This window comes from Somniosus microcephalus, unplaced genomic scaffold, assembly GCF_052327205.1.
Source record: "Somniosus microcephalus isolate GS21.2 unplaced genomic scaffold, FLI_Smic_1.0 unresolved_chr2, whole genome shotgun sequence".
NCBI classification, from domain to species: Eukaryota; Metazoa; Chordata; class Chondrichthyes; order Squaliformes; family Somniosidae; genus Somniosus; species Somniosus microcephalus.
The window spans coordinates 95,317,835-95,338,316 of record NW_028225180.1 but is presented as its reverse complement, the minus strand read 5'-3'; the positions used below and the strand labels follow the sequence as shown (position 1 = coordinate 95,338,316).

At 44.4% G+C, this 20,482-nt stretch overlaps 1 pseudogene; it reads left to right on the top strand.

Annotated features, from left to right (window-relative positions):
- Positions 1–20,482, top strand: part of LOC147093055 (NACHT, LRR and PYD domains-containing protein 3-like) — a 28,054-nt pseudogene that overhangs the window by 4,295 nt on the left and 3,277 nt on the right.

Below are 20,482 nucleotides of genomic sequence, written 5' to 3'. Positions count from 1 at the left end.
GCTCCCTCTAGAAATACAAGTCGTATTTGACAAATTTGCAATACTTGTTCTTAAGAAGTGACTATACAGGTCGATGGAATGTTGCATGTGCGATGTATATGTGTTTTCAGAAGGTGTTTGATAATGTGGCCATTTCTGTTCACAGATGCGAACTCGACAATCAGAGAGTTCTTGGCAAAATGCGATGATTACCAGCTGTTCCAGTTGACGAAATTCTACGGGAACAGACTGGAACAGGCAGTTCAAGAGGGTGTGGAGGGGGTCGGTCTCTTTTTTACAGGCGAGGACCATTTCAGTGGACAAGAGTATCAAGTAAGTGAGAGGGACACTGAATGAGGTTGGATTATTCTAACATCATAGAATTGACAGAATGTCCTAACAGAGGAACAAAGGAATTACTAGATGAGACAAGACCAAGTTTTAATTAAGCCCCCTTCTACCATCCTGGTAGACAAGTGCTACAACGATAATGGAGTTGTTAGCTAATCGATCTCTATCGATTAGTCTGCAACAGACACAGACATGAGGTGAGGAAACCCCCAGTGGTGGAGAGCTTTGGGGACAACTGAACCAAATACACATGTTCATCTCAACCATGCTGCCCTTACCACATGTAATATCTCAAATTACTCATATACTACATCCCAAAATGATATTTTCAGAAATAAATCTATCTAATTTGCCCTTTAATGAATCAATAAAAACTGCTTCCTCCATTTCCCTCGGGAGCCTGTTCCCCAGATTGAGCAATCACTCACTGAATTATTGTTCCCACAGAGTAGTTTTGAATTTACCCTCCTTCAAGCACAGGCCATGTGTGCTGTCTCTAGTATATTGGACAAAGTGAAACAGCAATAATATCACCTCTCGACCTTCACTTTTCCAGTGAGAACATGTCCAATTTATTCAAAAGCTCCTCCTAATCCAATCCCTCCACCCTGTAAATCACTCTGGTTGATCTCTTCAAAAGTTGTGACAATCTTTTTTATTGAGGCAAGCAGAACTGTGCACAGTATTCGAAGTGTGAACAGACAAATGATTTATATAGTAGCGGGATTATCTCAAAAATCGATTTACTTTCCTCACTGCACTGAGAATTGTTTCAATATCAAGTCTTGAAATCGTAGAAAATTACAGAATAACAACCGGCAAAGTAGGAAATAAATACATCAAACGGCAAATATTGTGCATCTGAAACAATGATGCGAAGTGCTGAAAATATCCAGCGGATCCATCAGTTTCTGTACAAAGGACAGGTGTATAACTCTTGTGTGGATTGAAAACAAAGGGAAACCATTTTAGTAGGGAAAAGGAGAGCCAAGAGACAACATACAGGAGTTAGAGTTAACAGATTTGGGAGGTGCTGCCAAAGAAGCCTTGTGAGTTGCTGCAGTGCATCTTGTAGATGGTACACTCTGCAGCCATGGTGTGCCGGTGGTGGAGGTGTTGAATGTTTAACGTGGTGGATGGGGGGCCAATGAAGCGGGCTGCTTTGTCCTGGATGTTGTCGAGCTTATTGGATGTTGTTCCAGCAGCATTCGTCCACTCAAATGGAGAGTATTCCATCACACTCCTGAATTGTGCCTTGTAGATGGTGGAAAGGCTTTGGACAGTAATCAGTTGAGCCAGGCGCAGCAGCATACCTAGCCTCTGACCTGTTCTTGCTGCCACACAATTTATGTCGCTGGTCCATTTACATTTCTGGTCAATGGTGACCTCCAGGATGTTGTTGGTGGGGGATTATGCGATGGTAATACCGTTGAATATCAAGGGACGGTCATTAGGTCTCACTTGTTGGAGATAGTTATTGTCTGGCACTCGTGTGGCGCGAATGTTAGCAGCCACTTCTCAGTTCAAGCCTAAATTCCGGCCTTGTCTTGCTCTAGGCGGGCATGGACTGCTTCATTATCTGGGGAGTTGTGAATGGAACTGAACACTGTACAATCATCAGCGAACATCCCCATTTGTGACCTTATGTTGGAAGGAATTTCATTGATGAAGCAGCTGAACATGTTTGGACCTAGGACACTGTCCTGAGGAAATCCTGCAGCGATGTTGTGGGGCTGTGATGATTGACCTCCAACAACCACAACCATCTTCCTTTGAACTATGTATGACTCCAGCCAATGGAGAGTTTCACCGATTCCCATTGACTTCAATTAATAGTAATTGGTGGATTTCTGTTCCATTTTAGATACAGATAGAATGACGGAGAGGTGAAATATTAATAGCTGCACAATTTTATATTATTTTCCAGTTTAGATTGTATGATTCTTTGTGATCCTGTTATTTCTTTAGTTTGAAATTTCCTCCAGTTCAACACTGGAAAGATTGAAGCCATCGTATTCTAACCCCAGCACCAACCCCTTATCCATGCCACTCGATCCCCAGCAATGTCTGAGGCTGAAACAGATAGTCCACAATCTCCTTGTCGAGCCTGGAACTGTAATCCCAACACCAAATACTCTCCATCACAAAGATCACAGACTATCTCCGTAACATTGCCAATCTCTCCCACTGCCTCAGCCTGCTGAACACTCATCCATGCCTTTGTCAAGTCCAGACTCGAGTATTCCAATGCTCCCCTGTCTGGCCTCCCCCCTTCCACCCTCTGTAATCTTCAGCTGGTCCAAAATTCTGCTGCCTGTACCCTGTCCCTCCCCGGGTCCCGCTCCGATATCATATGTGTGCTCACTCACACATTGCGGCTCCTGGTTCTAGAATTCTTCCAATTTAAAATTCCCATCCTTCTGTTTAAATCCCTTCATAGCTTCGCCCCTCACTAACTCTTTAACTCACTCCAGGCCTACAACCGTCCCGTGCCATTTGGAATTCTCTGTTCCTCTGACTTTAGCCTCTTGTGCATCCTCTTCCTTTACAGCAACACTGGAGGTCGAGCGTTCAGTTGTCTTAAGACCTACGCTCTGGAATTCACTCCATAAGCCTCTACACTTCCCTCAACTCCTTAAAACTTACCTTTGCTCTCGAACTGTGTCACCTCTACCAGTATATCTTACTTTGGCTCAGCTCCATTGTCTAATTTCGACTCTGAACCCCCATAAATCCGAAGTGTAACAGCAGGAAGGATGTGTTTGAAGCTAGTGTATCTTATTGTCAGTTAGTAATCGGATGTCATGTTGGAAACTGAGGGACAGAGAAAACTAATCGAATTTAAACTAGTGCAGATTGTCAGTGATTCCTCACTCTCCTAGAAATATATTCCTGATTTCTGTTTTAGTTTTATCTCATACAATGGCCGTGAAGGAGGGAATCATGATGTTTACAGAATATTCAGTTCTTGTTGAGAATGGATCAGTACCCGGCCCAGTGACGTCTTTCTGTGCTCAAATAATAATCCCATCGCAAAAGCAGATCCTTTCCTTCACAATCTCAGTGTTTGTCATTTACTCCAATCCTCAATATATGCATTATTATTCTTTACAGAAAGTCACTGAGCTTGCAGAGAAGGGAACCCGGGCAGACAGTTCCAAACTTCTCCTAAATCTGGTGATGGAGAAAGGCTTTCGGGCCCAAAGGGTGATGTGGGAATCCTTTGTGAAAATGCGCCACAGGTTACCAAAGTTGAACAAAATACTGAAATAAATTCAGGAACGTGGTGTGCAGAAATCACACCTGGAATTCAATATCAGATTTAAGCAATTCTGATTTTACCATAATATTACACGCATCTGATAAAAGTTAATTGATTTAAACAGGTTCTGATCCATTTGCTTACCTGAACATCGCACGAGGTTTATCCGAAGTTCCCAGTCACTTGAAAGGTAAGTGAGGAAATGGATATTTCAAACAGTTTATTTCACTCCTGAGAATCTGAATGTTTGAATGCAGCCGTTTGTTTCGAGATTGTCAGAATCCGGGAATCAGAAGTTCACAGGCTGGGGAAACAATTGAACTTATTTTGTATTTGTGCTTAATGGTCAAATGTTCTGCTTAAATTTAAGTTCCAATGCCCTGCGATTTTGGAATAATTGGTAAATTTGCAAGTGTTGTATCCAACTCGTTAATCCAGCTATGTACATAACTGCAGGATCTCGATATACTGTGAAATCGCTCACACTCCTGGCAGGGCCATAAGAACATAGGAAATGTGAGCTGGAGTAGGCCATTGGCCCTTCGAGCCTGCTCAGCCATTGAACAAGATCATGGCTGATTGTTTACCTCATCTCCATCTTGCCACACGAGCCCCATAACTCTTAATTCACTTAGTTCCCAAACAATTGTCGACCTCAGTGACTGAGCATCTATAGTTCTCTTGGATAGAGAGTTCCAAAGATTCGCCACCCTCTGAGTGAAGAAATGTCTCCTCATCTCAGTACTAAACCGCCGACCCCTTATGCTGAGACTGTGACACCGTGTTCTAGATTCCCCAGCCAGGGGAATCATTTTCCAAGCATTGACCCTGTCAAGCCGCTTAAGAACTTTATATATTTCAATTAGATCACATCACATCCTTCTAAACTCAAGAGACTATAGGCCCAGTTTACTAAATCTCTCCTCATAGAGCAATCCCCTCATCCCAGGAAACAGGCTACTGAACCTTCGTTGCACACTCTGTAATGCTTGTATGTCTTTTCATCGCTAAGGAGAACATAACTATACACAGTGCTCCAGGTGTGGCCTCACCAATGTCCTGTCTAATTGTAGTAAGACTTCTTTACTCTTATATTTTAATCCCTTTGTAACTAAAGCTAACATCATTTGCGTTCTTAAATGCTTGCTGTACCTGCCTGTTAACTTTCTGTGATACATTTAAAGGACACAAAAATACCTATGAATGAACAGATTTCCCAGTCTCACCATTCAAAAATAGTCAGCTTTTTTGTTGCTCCGACATAAAGGGATAACTTCACACTTCCACACATTTTATTCCGTTTGCCAGGTTCTTGCACACTCAGTCAACCTACTCTATATCTAACTGCAACCACTTTGCATTCTCCTCACAGCCTACTTCCGCATCTAATTTTGTGTCATCAGCAAACGTGGATACGGTACACTCCATCCTATCAAATAAGTCATAGATACAGATTGTGAATAGCTGAGGCTCGAGAACTGAGACATGCAGTGCCACGTTAGTTACAGCCTGCCAACCCAAGAAGTTCCTGCTTATTCCTAATCTCTGTTTTCTGTCCATTAATCAATCCTCAATCCATGCTAATATATTACCCCCAATCCCATGAGTCCTAATTTTGTGTTATAAACTCTTGTGTGGCAACTTATCGAATCCCTTTTGAAAATCCAAATAGAAAGGTGGTAAACATAAAAGGGAACCCAAAAATATTCTACAATCATGTAAACAGTAAGCGGGTAGTAAGAGGTGGGGTGGGGCCTATTAGAGAAAAAGGAGGAGATATGTGCTTAGCAGTGCAGGGCAAGGCCAGAATACTCAATGAGTACTTTGTATCGGTGTTTACTAAGGGGGTGAATGCTGACATAATATCGGTAGTAGTGGAAAAGGTAGAAGCAATGGAAGGGGTGAAAATTGATGGACAGGATGTACTGGAAAGGCTAGGTATACTTAGAGTGGACAAGTCGTCTGGTCCAGATGGTTTGCATCCCAGGTTGCTAAGGAGATTTGAGGAGAAGGTAGCGGGAGTGCTTGCCATAACTTTCCAATCTTCCCTAGATGCAGGGGAGGTGCCTGAGGATTTGAAATTGGCAAAAGTGACACCATTGTTCAAGAAAGGGTGTAAGAACAATCCTAGTAACTTCAGGCCGGTCAGTTTAACATCAGTGGTGGGTAAAGTTTTAGAAACAATAATCAAGGAAAAAATTAAAGGGCACTTGGAGAGGTTTAAGATAATTAAAGAGAGCCAACACGGATTTGTAAAATGCTAATCTTGTTTGAGTAATCTAATTGAATTGGTTGATGAAATAACAGAGATGATTGATGTAGGGAATGAAATGCATGTTGTCTACATGCATTTGACAAAGTATAACATAGAAGGCCGGTTAACAAAATTGCAGCTCTTGGAATAGTGTGAGTCAGTGGCTGCTTAGATAAGGAATTTAATTAAGGCCAGGAAACGGCGAGTTTTGGTAAATGGCTGTTTTTCAAATTGAAGGATGGTAGACAGTGGTGTTCCCCAAGAATCAGTACTGGCGTCACTGCTTTTTTTTATACATCCATAAATGACCTGGATATGGAAATATTTCATTTCTAAGTTTGCCGATGACAACCAACTTGGGGGTGCGGCAAACAGTGATGATGATATCAATCTACTGCAACAGGACTTAGAAAGTCTAGCAGAATAATCAGACATTTACAGCAAGGAAAGAGCCTGAGAGCGGGAGCAGTCAAACAACAACAACTGCAAAACCACTAAAGTGACGTCGCAACCAGGGAAGGAGCAAAGTGCTAAGTAGGACCTGGTGAGTACTTCTACCGTCCAGACGTAAAAGTCAAAGTATGGTCGCTAGTTTCGAGTAAGTATTGATTAAAGTGAAGTAAGGTCCCTAGTGTATTTAATATTCTTTAATTTAAAGGAAGTAAGAGGAGTAAATTAAGTATAGGACATGGTAGGGCAGCTCGGCTGCATGTAGGGCTCCTACTGTGCTATGTGGAAAGTCAGGATCACTTTAGGTGTCCAGGGTGAACACATCTGCAGGAAGTGTCTCCAGCTGAAGCTATTGGAAATCCGCGCTTCGCAGCGGGAGCTGCGGCTGGAGTCATTGTGGAGCACCCAGAAAGCTCAGATACACTTGGGTAGTGCGTTTAACGAGGTGGTCACACCGCAGGTAAAGAGTACACAGGCAGACAGGAAATGGGTGACTGCCAGACAGAGTAAAAGAACTAGGAAGGTAGTGCAGGAGTCCTCTGGGTGCATCTGGCTCTCTGACAGAATTTTAATTCTGGATACTGATGGGGGAGATGGTTTCGCAGGGGAATGCAGCAAGAGCCAATTCCGTGGCACTACGAGTGGCTCAGCTGCACAGCAGAGGAGGAAAAAGTGTGGGAGGGCAATAGTTATAGGGGATTCTATCGTAAAGGGAACAGATATACGTTTCTGTGGCCGCAGACTTGACTCCAGGATGGTATGTTGCCTCCCTGGTGCCAGTGTCACGAATGTCACTGAACAGCTGCAGGACATTCTGAAGGGGGAGGGCGAACAGTCAGAGGTCATGGTTCACATTGGAACCAACGACATAGGTAGAAAGAGGGATGAGGTCCTGCAACAAGAATTTATGGAGCTAGGTAGCAGATTAAAAAGCAGGACTTCAAAGCTTGTACTCTCTGGATTACACCCGGTGCCACATGCTAGTGAGAATAGGAATAAGGGGACAGAGCAGATGAATGCATGGCAAAAGAGTTGAGGCAGGAGGGAGGCCTTTAGATTCCTGGGTAACTGGGTCTGCTTCTGGGGTAGGTGGGACCTGTACAAGTCGGACGGGTTTCACCTGAACCAAAACGGGACCACCATCCTTGTGGGAAGGTTTTCTGGTACTGTTGGGGGCGGTGGGTTAAATTAACTTGGCAGAGGATGGGATACGGAGTGAAGCTATAGAAGGGGGTGATGCACAGCCAAATATAGAGGAAAAAACAAGTCAGCCTGCAAGGCAGAGCAAACATGTAATGGCACAATGGAGTATGGCATGGCTGGATGGCATTTATTTTAATGCAAGGAGTCTTGCGATTAAGGCAGATGAATTGAAGGTGTTGATGAACACATGGGAGTATGATATTGTTGCTATCACAGAAACATGGTGGAGGGAGGGGCAGGACTGGCAGCTCAATATTCCGGGGTATAGAAGCTTTAGGCGTGAGAGAGGGCGATGTAAAAGAGGATGGAGTGTTGCAATATTAATCAAGGGGTCAATTATGGCTGTAAGGAGGGATGATATCTTAGCAGGTCCCTCTAATGAGGCCATATGGGTAGAACTTAAAAACAAAAAGGGGGCAAGCATTTTGTCGTGCGTGTACTATAGGGCCCCAAACAATCAGGGGGAGATAGAGGAAGAGATATGTAGGCAAATCTATGAGAAGTGTAGAAATAATAGGGTAATAATAGTATGGGATTTCAAATTCCCCAATATTAACTGGGATAGTCAGAGTGTGAAAGGCTTAGAGGGAACGGAATTCTTAAAGATAATCCAGGAGAGCTTTTTGAGCCAGCATGTAGAAAGTCCTACAAGAGAGGGGGAGGTACTGGACCTAATTCTGGGGAATGTAGCCGGGCAAGTGGTAAACGTTTCAGTGACCATAATTCACTGAGATTTAAGGTAGTCATGGAAAAGGTCAGAGAACGACTGGAAATTAAGGTTCTAAATTGGGGGAAGGCCGATTTTAATATGATAAGGCAGGATCTGGCCAAAGTGTACTGGGATCAGCTACTTGTAGGAAAATCCACATCAGAGCAGTGGGAGACTTTCAGAATGGAAATAGAGAGAATACAACGCCAACATATCCCTGTAAAGGTGAAGGGTGGGACCAATAAACCCAGGGAACCCTGGATGTCAAGGGATATACAAGAATTGATTGGGAAATAAGGGAGGCTTTTGGTAGATACAAAGGACTGAAAACAGTGGAAGACCTAGAGGAGTATAGAAAGTGCTGGGGGGTACTTAAAAAAGAAATTTGGAGAGCGAAGAGGGGGCATGAAAAGACACTGGCGGGCAAAATAAAGGAAAATCCCAAGGAGATTTATAAGTATACTAGCTGGAGTGCCCGGCGGTGCCGAGGCTCTTTCGAGGGCATGTTGTTGTTGGAAGAGAGAGAGAGAGAGCGCGCAACTAGGGGGGAAGAGAGAGCTCGACTGGGGGGAAGAGAGAGAGCGACTGGGGGGAAGAGAGAGAGCGACGGGTGGGGAAGGTGGCCCGATGGACCCCTGCGAAGGAAGGAAGAAGGAAAGCTCTCCCTCCCGGTCCCACCCCCTCACTCTTTCCCTCCATGTCCCACCCCCTCACTCTTTCCCTCCCACACCCTCTCTCTCCCTCCCCCGTCTCTCCCTCCCTCACCCTCTCTCTCCCTCCCCCTCTCCCTCGCTCCTCCCCCCACCCTCTCTCCCTCCCTCCTCCCCCACCCTCTCTCCCTCCCTCCTCCCCCCACCCTCTCTCCCTCCCTCCTCCCCCCCACCCTCTCTCCCTCCCTCCTCCCCCCCACCCTCTCTCCCTCCCTCCTCCCCCCAACCCTCTCTCCCTCCCTTCTCCCCCCACCCCCCTCTCTCTCGCTCCCCTCCCACTCCCTCTCTCGCTCCCCTCACCCCACTCTCTCTCTCCCCTCCCCCCACCCTCTCTCTCTCCCCTCCCCCACCCTCTCTCTCGCTCCCCTCCCCCCACCCTCTCTCTCGCTCCCCTCCCCTCACCCTCTCTCTCTCCCCTACCCCCACCCTCTCTCTCTCCCCTCCCCCCACACTCTCTCTCTCCCCTCCCCTCACCCTCTCTCTCTCCCCTCCCCCACCCTCTCTTCCCTCCCCCCACCCTCTCTCCCTTCCCTCTCCCTCCTTGCCCCTCTCCTCTCTCCCTCCCTGCCCCTCTCCCTCTCCTCCCTCCCTATTTCTCTGTCTCTCTGACTTCTGTTCCCCTCTACCGCTCTCAGTTTTTCTTCTGCCGTTTTTTTTCTGCGAGCTCGCCGGCCGCTCAGGCTCTGTATAGAAATCATCTTGGCGCTGGTGCCCGATTTGCTACTCCAGGCCCCGCCATCTGCCCACTCTCCGGGGCAAGGTAAGAGCCGGGCTCCGGCCCCACACCCACACCGGCAGGAATCAGCACCCGGGGAAACCACCCGCTGCCTAACGTGAACAAAGACCCTCCTCACCTGTCATGGAGTTGATGATTCCGAAAGCAGCCACTGTGACCCGGGCCTCTTCCCCCGCGCATTCAGGAGGCACGGGGAAGAGAGAGAGAGAGACAGACTGGGGGGAGAGAGTTAGACGCTGCCGCGCTCCTGCTCCGCGGAGCTCCATGCCACCACCCCCGCACCAGCCTTTACTAAGATGGCGGCGATAGTGGCGCTCGGCTGAGGCCCGCCCCTCCAGCCTTCACGAAGATTGCGGCGATCGGGGGCCGCTTGTTGACTGGGGCCGGGAGGTGCCTAGCTCGGGCGTGGGTGCGGAGGAGAGGCCGAGGCTTCGAGGCCTACCTGGAAAAATGGGGAAATGCAGGAAAATTAATGAGATTAGATAAAAGATTTAGAAAGTAATTAACTTTTTTAAAAAACAATATGTGTTTTAAAAGCAACTTTTTTTTTAAAGGTGCAGAAAGCGGGAAAAAGAAAGGAAAAGTTTGGAATCAAGATGGCGGCGACTCACCTCGGTTCAGACCGATAAGGCCCGCCCACACATGCACCGATTGGTCGACCGGCAGGTCATCGAAGCGTAGGATTGGTCAATCGTCCCGTCACTCGATCGTAGGAGGGCCCGGCCGCTCGCGCCAGGGACCCGGCATATGATTGGTCGACCTCGAGGTCACTCTGTCGCTAATGAGCGGATAATGAGATGCTAATGAGCCGAATTTTGAACGTTTTTCGGATACCGCGGGCGCGATTTTTGTCCGGCCAAAACGTAAATACCCTTACGACCGTTTCGGAAAGGTAAGCTTTCTTTCGACGTAACGCACGCGTAGGTACGCTCTATAACTTTCTAGCGCATAGCCGGACAGACGCACACGTGATGACAGACAGACAGAAGGACAGACAGACAGAAGGACAGACAGGTAGACAGACAGAATGATCCGTTTATATATATAAAGGCAAGAGGATAACCAGGGAAATAAAAGGGTAATAATAGTACGTGATTTCAAATTCCCCAATATTTATTGGGATAGTCAGAGTGAAAGGCTTAGAGGGTGTGGAATTCTTCAAGTGCATCCAGGGACCAAAGTGGCGATCTGTGTGTAGAGTTGGAATAGTTGTAGGTGAGGTTATAAATGAAGATTTTGCATCTGTGTTCACTATGGAAAAGGACGATGTAGGCATAGAAATCAGGCAGGCGGGTTGTGATATACTTGAACAAATTAGTATTGAGAGGGAGGAGTTACTAGCTATTCTAGCGGGCTTAAAATTGTACAAATCTACAGCACCTGACGGGATGTATCCCATGCTGCTCTGTGAGGCAAGGGAGGAGATTGCAGGGGCTCTGACACAAATTTTCAGAACCTCTCTGTCCACAGGGGAGGAGCCAGAGGACTGGAGATCAGCTAACGTAGTACCATTGTTCAAGAAGGGTAGTAGGGATAAATCAGGGAATTACAGGCCAGTGAGCCTAACATCAGTGGTTGGGGAATTATTGGAAAAATTTCTGAGGGACAGAATTAATCTCCACTTGGAGAGGCAGGGATTAACCAGGAATATTCAGCATGGCTTAGTCAGGGGGAGATCATGTCTGACCAATCTGTTTGAATTTTTAAAGGGGGTGACTATGTGTGTGCATGAGAGTAGTGCAGTTGATATAGCCTACATGGACATCAGGAAGGCTTTTGACAATGTCCCACATGGTTGACTCGTCAGGAAGTTAAGAGCACATGGGATCCAGGGCAATTTGGTACATTGGATCCAAAATTGGCTTAGTGGCAGGAGGCAGAGGGTGATGGTCGAAGGCTGGGTCCTTTGCTGTTTGTAGTGTACATTTATGATTTAGATATGAATGTAGGAGGTATGATCAGTAAGTTCGCAGATGACACGAAAATTGGTGGAGTGTTAAATAGCGAGGAGGGAAGTCTCAGGCTACAGGACGATATAGACGGGATGTTTAGATGGGCAGAATGGTGGCAAATGGAATTTAACCCTGAAAAGTGTGAGGTGATGCATTTTGGGAGGGCTAACAAGGCCAGGGAATACACAATGAATGGTAGGACCCTAGGAAGGACAGGCTCATAGGGACGTTGGTGTGCATGTACATAGATCCATGAAGGCAGCAGGACAGTTAGATAAGATGGTTAAAAAGGCATATGGGATACTTGCCTTCATTAGCCGAGGCATAGTATATAGGAGCACGGAGGTTATGAGGGAACTGTACAAAACGCTATTTAGGCCACAGCTGGAATACTGTGTGCAGTTCTGGTCACCAAACTACTTTTAGGGATGTGATTGCATTGGAGAGGGAGCAGAGGAGATTCACTAGGATGTTACCTGGGTTGGAGCACTTCAGTTATGAAGAGAGACTGAACAGGCTGGGGTTGTTTCCTTAAAGCAGAGCAGGCTGAAGGGGGACCTGATTGAGTTGTACAAAATTATGAGGGGCATAGATAGGTTAGATAGAAAGGAACTTCTCCCCTTAGTACAGGGGTCAATAACCAGGGGGCATAGTTTCAGGGTATGGGGCAGGCGCTTTTGAGGGGATTTGAGGAAAAACTTTTTCAACAAGTGTGTGGTTGGATTCTGGAACTCACTGTCTGAAAGGGTGGTAGACGCAGGAACCCTCACAACAATCAAGTAGCATTTAGATAAGCACTTGAAGCGCCATAGCATACAAGGCTAAGGACCAAGCGCTGGACAATGGGATTAGAATAGACAGGGCTTGATTGCTGGCTCGGACACGATGGGGCGAAGGGCCTCTTACTCTGCTGTATAACTCTATGACTCTATGACAAGTGGCAGATGGAATTTAATACAGAGAAGTGTGAGGTGATGCATTGTGTCAGAAGGAACAGGGAGAGGCAATTCACACTTAATGGCACAGTTTGAAAGAGTGTGCAGGGACAGCGGGTCCTGGGAGTTAACGTGCAAATGTCCCTGAAGGTGGCAGGATATAATGAGATTGAGATATTGAGATATATTGAGGTTAACAAAGCTTATGGAATCGTGGGCTTCATAAATAGAGATGCTGAGTACAAAAGTAGAGAAGTTATGCTGAATCTTTATAAAGCGCCGGTTAGGCCACAACTAGAGTATTGCGTCCAGTTCTGGTCACCACCCTATAAGAAGGATGTGAAGGTCCTTTCGAGGGTGCTGAGGAGATTTTACCAGAATGGTTCCGGGGATGGTGGATCTCAACTACAAGGACAAGTTGGAGAAGCTGGATTTGTTTCCATCAGAGCAAACGATGCTGATGGGTGATTTGATAGAGGAGTACAGGATTATGACGGGTTTGGATAGGCTAGCCCGAGATAGGCTGTTCCCACTAGTTGATGGTACAGGGACTAGGGCACACACATATTTAATATTTTTGGCAAGAGATACAGGCAGAACTTATATTTTTCTGTAAATTATGTTTTAATTCTTTAAATGCTCAGCATTGCTTGTCTACCATCATAGCTTTTAAAGTAGTTGCCCAATCTGCTTGTGCCAACTCGCCTCTCATAACTACGCAGTTTGCTTTGTTTAGATTAAGACCCTAGTTCCGGAATTAACTAAATCACTTTCAAACTCAATATGAAATTAAAACCATATTATGGTCACTCTTCCCTAAAGACCCCTTTACTACAATGTTATTACTTAACCCCTTCTCATTGCACAATAATCGATCTAAAATAGCCGGTTCCCAAGTTGATTACTCAACATACTGATCAAGAAAACTATCTTGTATACATTCCATGAACTCGTGCTCCACACTGTTACTGCAAATTTGGTTTACCCTAGTCCGTATGTAGAATAAATTCACCCATGATTACTGTATTACCATTGATACATGCACCTCCAATTTCCTGATTTATATTCTGTGCTACATTGGACCTATTGTTTGGGGTCCTCCAATATCTATTTCCATATCTCCCCACCACTTTTCTGACAGTTTATAGGATAGAGCTGGCGGAGCACAGATAACCTAACATAACTAGCTGAAGGTTCTGTCATTTTCCTGTGAGTCGAGGGCACACAGAAGGAAGGATAGGCAGAAAGGAAAAGGAAATGGGGCCGCTCTGTTAATAAAGGATGAGATCAGTACAATGGTGAGAAATTATCTTGGCTCGGAAGATCAAGATGTAGAATCAAATAGGGTGGAAATAACGAATAGAAAGGGAAAACAGTCACTGGTGGGAGTACTCTATAGGCACCCTAACAGTAGCTACACTGTAGGACAGAGTATAAATCAATAAATAATGGGGGCTTGTAAGAAAGGTACTACAATAATCATGGGCGATTTCAATCTTCATATCGATGGGACAAATCAAATTGTCAATGGTAGTCTTGAGGACAAGGTCATAGATTGTATTTGGGATGCTTTCTTAGAACAGTACGTCGTGGAACCGACCAGGGAACAGGCTGTCTTGGATCTGGTAAAGTATAATGACACAGGCTTAATTAATGATCTCATAGTAAAGGATCCTCTGGGGAAAAGAGATCATAACATGATAGAATTTCACATTCACTTTGAGGGTCAGAAACTTGAGTCTGAAACTAGTGTCTTAAACTTACATAATGGAATGAAGAAAAAGTTGACTAAAGTGGACTTGGAAAATAGATTAAATGGTAAAACGGTAGATAGGCAGTGGCAGACATTTAAAGAGATATTTCATAACTCTCAACAAATATATATTCCATTAAGAAAGAAAGAATCTACGAGACAGAAGGACCATCCGTGGCAAACTGAGGAAGTTAAGGATGGTAACAAATTGAAAGAAAAGGTGTACAATGTTGCAAAGATTAGTGCTTGGCCAGATGATGGGAATTTTATAGACACCAGCAAAGGATGACAAAAAAATTATAATGAGGGAGAATATTGATTATGAGAGTAAACTAGCAAGAAATGTCCAAAGAGACAGTAAGAGCTTCTACAAGTATATAAAAAGGAAGAGACTAGATAAAGTAAACGTTAGCCCCTCAGAGGATGAGACTGGGGAATTAATAATGAGAAGCAAGGAAATGATAGAGACTTTGAACCAAAAATTTGTATCGGTCTTCACTGTAGAAGATACTAAAAGCATCCCAATAATAGTACATAATCAAGGGGCAAAAGGGAGGGAGGAAATTCAAAACAATTACTATAACAAGAGAAAATGTGTGAGACAAACTATTTGGACTAAAGGCTGTCAAGCCCCGTGGACCTGATGGCCTGCATCTTAGGGTCCTAAAAGAGGTGGCTGCAGTGAAAGTTGATGCGTTGGTTGTGATATTCCAAAATTAATTTGATTCTGGGAAGTTCCCAGTGGATTGGGAAACCGCAAATGTAACGCCCCTATTCAGGAAAGGAGGGAGACTGAAGCCAGGAAATTTTAGGCCGGTTAGCTTAACATCTATCATTGGGAAAATGTTGGAATCCATTATAAAGCGAATAGTAGCACGACATTTAGAAAATCATAATATAATCAAGCAGCGTCAACATGGTTTTATGAAAGCGATATCATGTTTCACAAATTTATGAGTTCTTGGAGGATGTAACGAGCAGAGTGGTTCAAGTGGAAACAGTAGATGATTGTATTTGGAATTCAAAAAGGCACATAAAAGATTACTGCACAAGATAAGTGCTCACTCTGTTGGGGGTAATACATAAGCATGGATAGAATATGGGATAACTAACAGAAAACCGAGAGTCGGGATAAATGGGTCATTTTCAGGTTGGCAAACTGTAACTAGTGGGGTGCCACAGAAATCAGCTTTAACTATTTACAATCTATATTAATTACTTGGATAAAGTGGCCGAGTGTTGTGTAGCCAAATTTGCTGACTATACAAATATAGGTGGGAAAGCAAGTTGTGAGGAGGACACAAAGAGTCAGCAAAGATATATAGATAGGTTAATGAGTGGGCAAGAATCTGGCAGATGGAGTATAATGTGGAAAATGTGAGGTTATCCACTTTGGTAGGAAGAATAGAAAAGCAATATATTATTTAAATGGAAAGAGACTACAGGATGATGCGGTACAGAATGATTTGGGTGTCCTCGTACATGAGACACAAAAGATTAGCATGCAGATACAGCAAGTAATTAGGAAGGCAAATGGAATGTTGGCCTTTATTGCTAGGGGGATGGAGTATAAAACTAGGGTAGTCTTGCTCCATCTGTACAGGGCATTGGTGAGACAACATCTGGAGTGCTGCGCACAGTTTTGGTCACCTTATTTAATGAGGGATACACTTGCATTGGCGGCTGTTCAGCGAACGTTCACTATGTTGATTCCTGAGATGAAACGGTTGTCATATGAGAAAAGGTTGAGCAGGTTGGGCCTACACTCATTGGAGTTTAGAAGAATGAGTGGTGATCTTATAGTAAAATATAAGATTCTGAGGGGGGCTTGACAGGGTAGATGCTGAGTGGATGTTTCCTCTCGTGTGAGAATCCATAGCTAGGGGACATAGTTTCAGGATAAGGGTACGCCCATTTAAGACGGACATGAAAAGGAATTTCTTCTCTCAGAGGGTCATGATTCTTTGGAATTCTCTACCCCAGAGAGCTGTGGAGGCTGAGTCAGTGAATATATTCAAGGCTGAGATAAACAGTTATATGAGCTACAGGAGAGTCAAGGATTTTGGGAAACAGGCAGGAAAGTGGAGTTGATGCCAAGATCATATCAGCCATGATCTTATTAAACGGCGGAGCTGGCTCGAGGGGCTGAATAGCCTACTCCTGCTCCTATTCTTTACATTTTTATGCAACCCACCTACAGCTCCTCTCAGTGTCTCCACCCGAACTCGTTCAATAATCTCTGGACCCCACTGACACGGCCCCTTCCGTGTCCTTCCCTGGTAAATAAACCCCTCTCTGTTACATTTGATGAAAAATCTCACCCTGATTTCCCTTCTCAATCCTCACTTCAGAACTTCAGTTGATCCGTTATTAAATACTTGTAGACTGTGAGTCTCTTTCCTTCATTAGTTTAATGTATTCTGTTCAATGTTTGGATCAATATGTCAACATCCTATATCTCATCCCCCAAACAATACATGTCCAACTCTCACGCCCTTTCCTCTGTCTTAATTCCTGGCATATATAACCATATTTCTAATTCTCCTCAGTAACTTCAATGTTGCAAAAAAACTCTTTCTGTGGTCAGCTGACTAGAACTTCATAGAATATCCAAGATACCCTGCCCACGCTCCAATACAATAACGGTGAAACTCCTCTCCAATAACAGTCTGCCCCTCTCCCAGTGAACACAATAACCCAGATAACTTGCCCACGGTCTGATACAATAATAGTATACTTTTTTATAGTAGTATCATAGTATGATACAGCAGAGAAGGAGGACATTTGGTCCATCGTGCCTCTGCCAGCTCTTTGAAGAGCTCTCCAATTAGACCCAGTCCCCTACTCTTTCCACATAGCCCTGTATTTTCCCCTTAAAGTAGGTATATAATTCCCTTTTGAGTGTTACTATTGAACCCGTTACCACCACCCTTTCATGCAGTGCATTCCAGATCATCATAACTCACTGCATTAAAAATTGACGCCTCTGGTTCTTTTACCAATCACTTTCAATCTGTGTCCATTGGGTACCGACCCTTCTGCCAGTGGAAACAGTTTCTCCTTATTTACTCTATCAAAAAACGTCATTATTTCGAACACCTATCAATTCTCCTCTTAACCTTCTTTGCTGTAAGGAGAGCAGCTCCAGTGTTTCGAGACTCTCCACATAACTGAACTCCATCATCCCAGGTTCCATTCTAATAAAACTGTTCAGCTCCCTGATATCTTGCCTTGAATATGATGTTCAGAATTGAACACACTACTCCAGCTGAGGCCGAACCAGTGTTTTACAAAGGTCTAACATAACACTGTGGCTTTTTTACCCTATTCTTTTAATAAAACCAAAGATCCTTACGCTTTTTAACAGCATGCTCAGCTTCTCAACCAAAGATGCATGTAGGTGTATTTGTAATTAGATGTCTAGAGTACAGGGCAGGACGGATAGTTTAACCATCAGACGAAAAATATCACCTTCATAGGAATCTCCATGTTCAGTAAATATATAGAATTAAATGAGGATTTGAAACTTTTATCCGCCATTGTTCATTTTCAAGCGCAGTTTCCATTAGCTGAGTTTTAATTTCAAAACAAACCTCTATTGAAGCTCTGAATTAAATTTCGCAACAGTTTACTGAATAGTGGAATCGGATTGAGCAGTTCCTTTTATGTCAAATCAATTAACATTAGGAACAAATTTACGGCTGTTTTAATTGAAGCTGTTCAACAGAAACACAAGGAAACACTCCGGGTACAAACTGAAACACTGAGAGTGAAGACTATCCTAATAAAGGAGAAGGTTAAGATTTTCCGGCTGGTTGATCGATACGCTGAGCTAACGGTCATTTCTACTGTTCGAGATCGGACACTTGTAGAACCGGAACTGCTGGCAAGAGGCCGAGACCATGAAGAGTGGAGGGAGGAACATCTCCGGAGAGAGCTGGAAAAAATCCGAACTGATCAATTGTTCCACAGCAGTTTTTCCCAGAGAAAATCCAAATCTGGGAGTTCAGGAGCAGTGAGCGGAGTCCCGGGGATTGGAAAAACAACAATGTTACAAAAGATTGTTCATGACTGGGCCACTGGGAAAATATACCCACATTTTCAATTTGTTTTCAGCTTTAAATTCCGGGATTTGAACTCTATTAACTGTAGAATAAACCTGAGGAATCTGATCCTGGATCTGTATCCTTACTTTGGGAATATTCTGGGAGAGGTCTGGAAGAGCCCAGAGGGTTTGCTCTCCATATTCGATGGTCTGGATGAATTCAAGGACAGGATCGATTTTGCTGACAATCGGAGAAATACAGAACTTCAGCACATGTGCACAGATCCCGAAGACTGGTGTGAAGTGTCTGACATTGTGTACAGTTTAATACAGCACAAGCTGCTCCCAGGATGTTCAGTGCTAGTGACCAGCCGCCCCACTGCATTACATTTATTGGAAAAAGCTGAGATCAGTTTCTGGGCTGAAATCCTGGGATTTGTTGGTGAAGAGCGGAAGGAATATTTCAACAGGTTTTTTGAAGATCAGACGGTGGCAGCAGTTGTTTTCAAACACCTGGAAGAGAACAAGATCCTGTACACCATGTGCTACAACCCTTCCTATTGCTGGATCCTCGGGCTCTCACTGGGTCCCTTCTTTACACAAGGAGGCAGGAAACAGCAGCGAGTTCCCAAGACCATCACCCAACTATATTCCTACTATATTTACAACATTCTGAAAATCCACGGCCGAGAGATTGAAAGCCCCCGTGATGTGTTACTGAAGATGGGTGAGATGGCCTTCACAGGAGTCTCTGAGAAGAAGATTGTGTTTAGAAATGGAGATTTGATCAAATACAATCTGCAACCTTCCCAGTTCCTGTCTGGGTTCATGATGGAACTTTTGGAGAGAGATGTTTCTGTCCAGAGCGTGGTGTACACATTCCCACACCTCACCATCCAAGAGTTTGTAGCCACACTCGCACAATTCCTGACTCCAGATCCCGGGGACATCCGGAAACTGCTCACTGAAGCCCACAGCAAGGAAGATGGGCGATTTGAGATATTTCTCCGTTTTGTTGCTGGTCTCTCCTCCCCACAGGCAGCTCAACACTGGAGGAGTTTTTGGGTCCATTTCTTCATCAAACCACATGCCGAGTGATTGATTGGGTGAAGGAGAAGATTGAAGGCCAGATTGGGAACACGGAGAGTGAAGCTGGTAAAATGAAGCTCCTGAACACATTGCACTACCTGTTTGAATCTCAGAATACAGGACTGGCTCGGATCACAGTGGGATCTGTGGGAACACTTACATTTAGTGGCTTGACATTGACCCCGATTGACTGTGCGGTCCTGTCACATGTTATTGGACTCTGTGATACAATAATACACCTTGATCTGGAGAACTGCTCCATTCAGTGTTCAGGACTCCAGCGATTGGGACCCATACTGCACAAATGCCGGGTGTTGAGGTAACTGTTAATTTGTCTCTAACTGTTGGGTGGATTGTAGAACAGTCACGGATTATGTTGTTGCTCCGTATTGAAGGGAAACGAGCAGTTCAGTTAAACCTGAGAGAAGCAGGTTCAACACAAATATGCCTATTAATAACAGGATCGGTTAGTAATTCCCAACGTACTGTTAAATCAAAAATGGATCCTTGTGAACAAGTCGGGATTTTACAGTCTTTATCCGATCAGCAATTACAGGTCACTGAGAGTCTGATAATTTAATTACAATAAGCCTTATTTGAAAATGTTGGACGCCTGAATGCAAATACAAAATAGAAGCCAGCAGTAAAGATCAAATGAATTATAATATTTTCCACATCCATCATTTTAACCAGAAACAGGACAGAAACCCAAGTTTAAACAACTAACAATTACATATTTAATCCAATAGAGTCTAGGAGGTGTCTTGTCATCGGGGAGTTTTCCTGGATTGGGAGTATTTGGGAAACGAGAATTCTTTCAGCTGTTAATGTTTACAATTATTCACATCCTGAATATTAAGAAAAGAATGACATTCAGGATATTAAATCTGCCAGGAAAAAGGTTCCAATCTTATGTGTTGTGTGGTAGTAGGCCCGGAGTACAGACACACACCGGCCAGTGGGATAAACCAGGGGCAGTAAACCTGGGAATTCCCCATAATCCGCCCCCTTGGTATTCGGCCCCACTCGGAGGGGGAACTTCCGAAATTCCCCA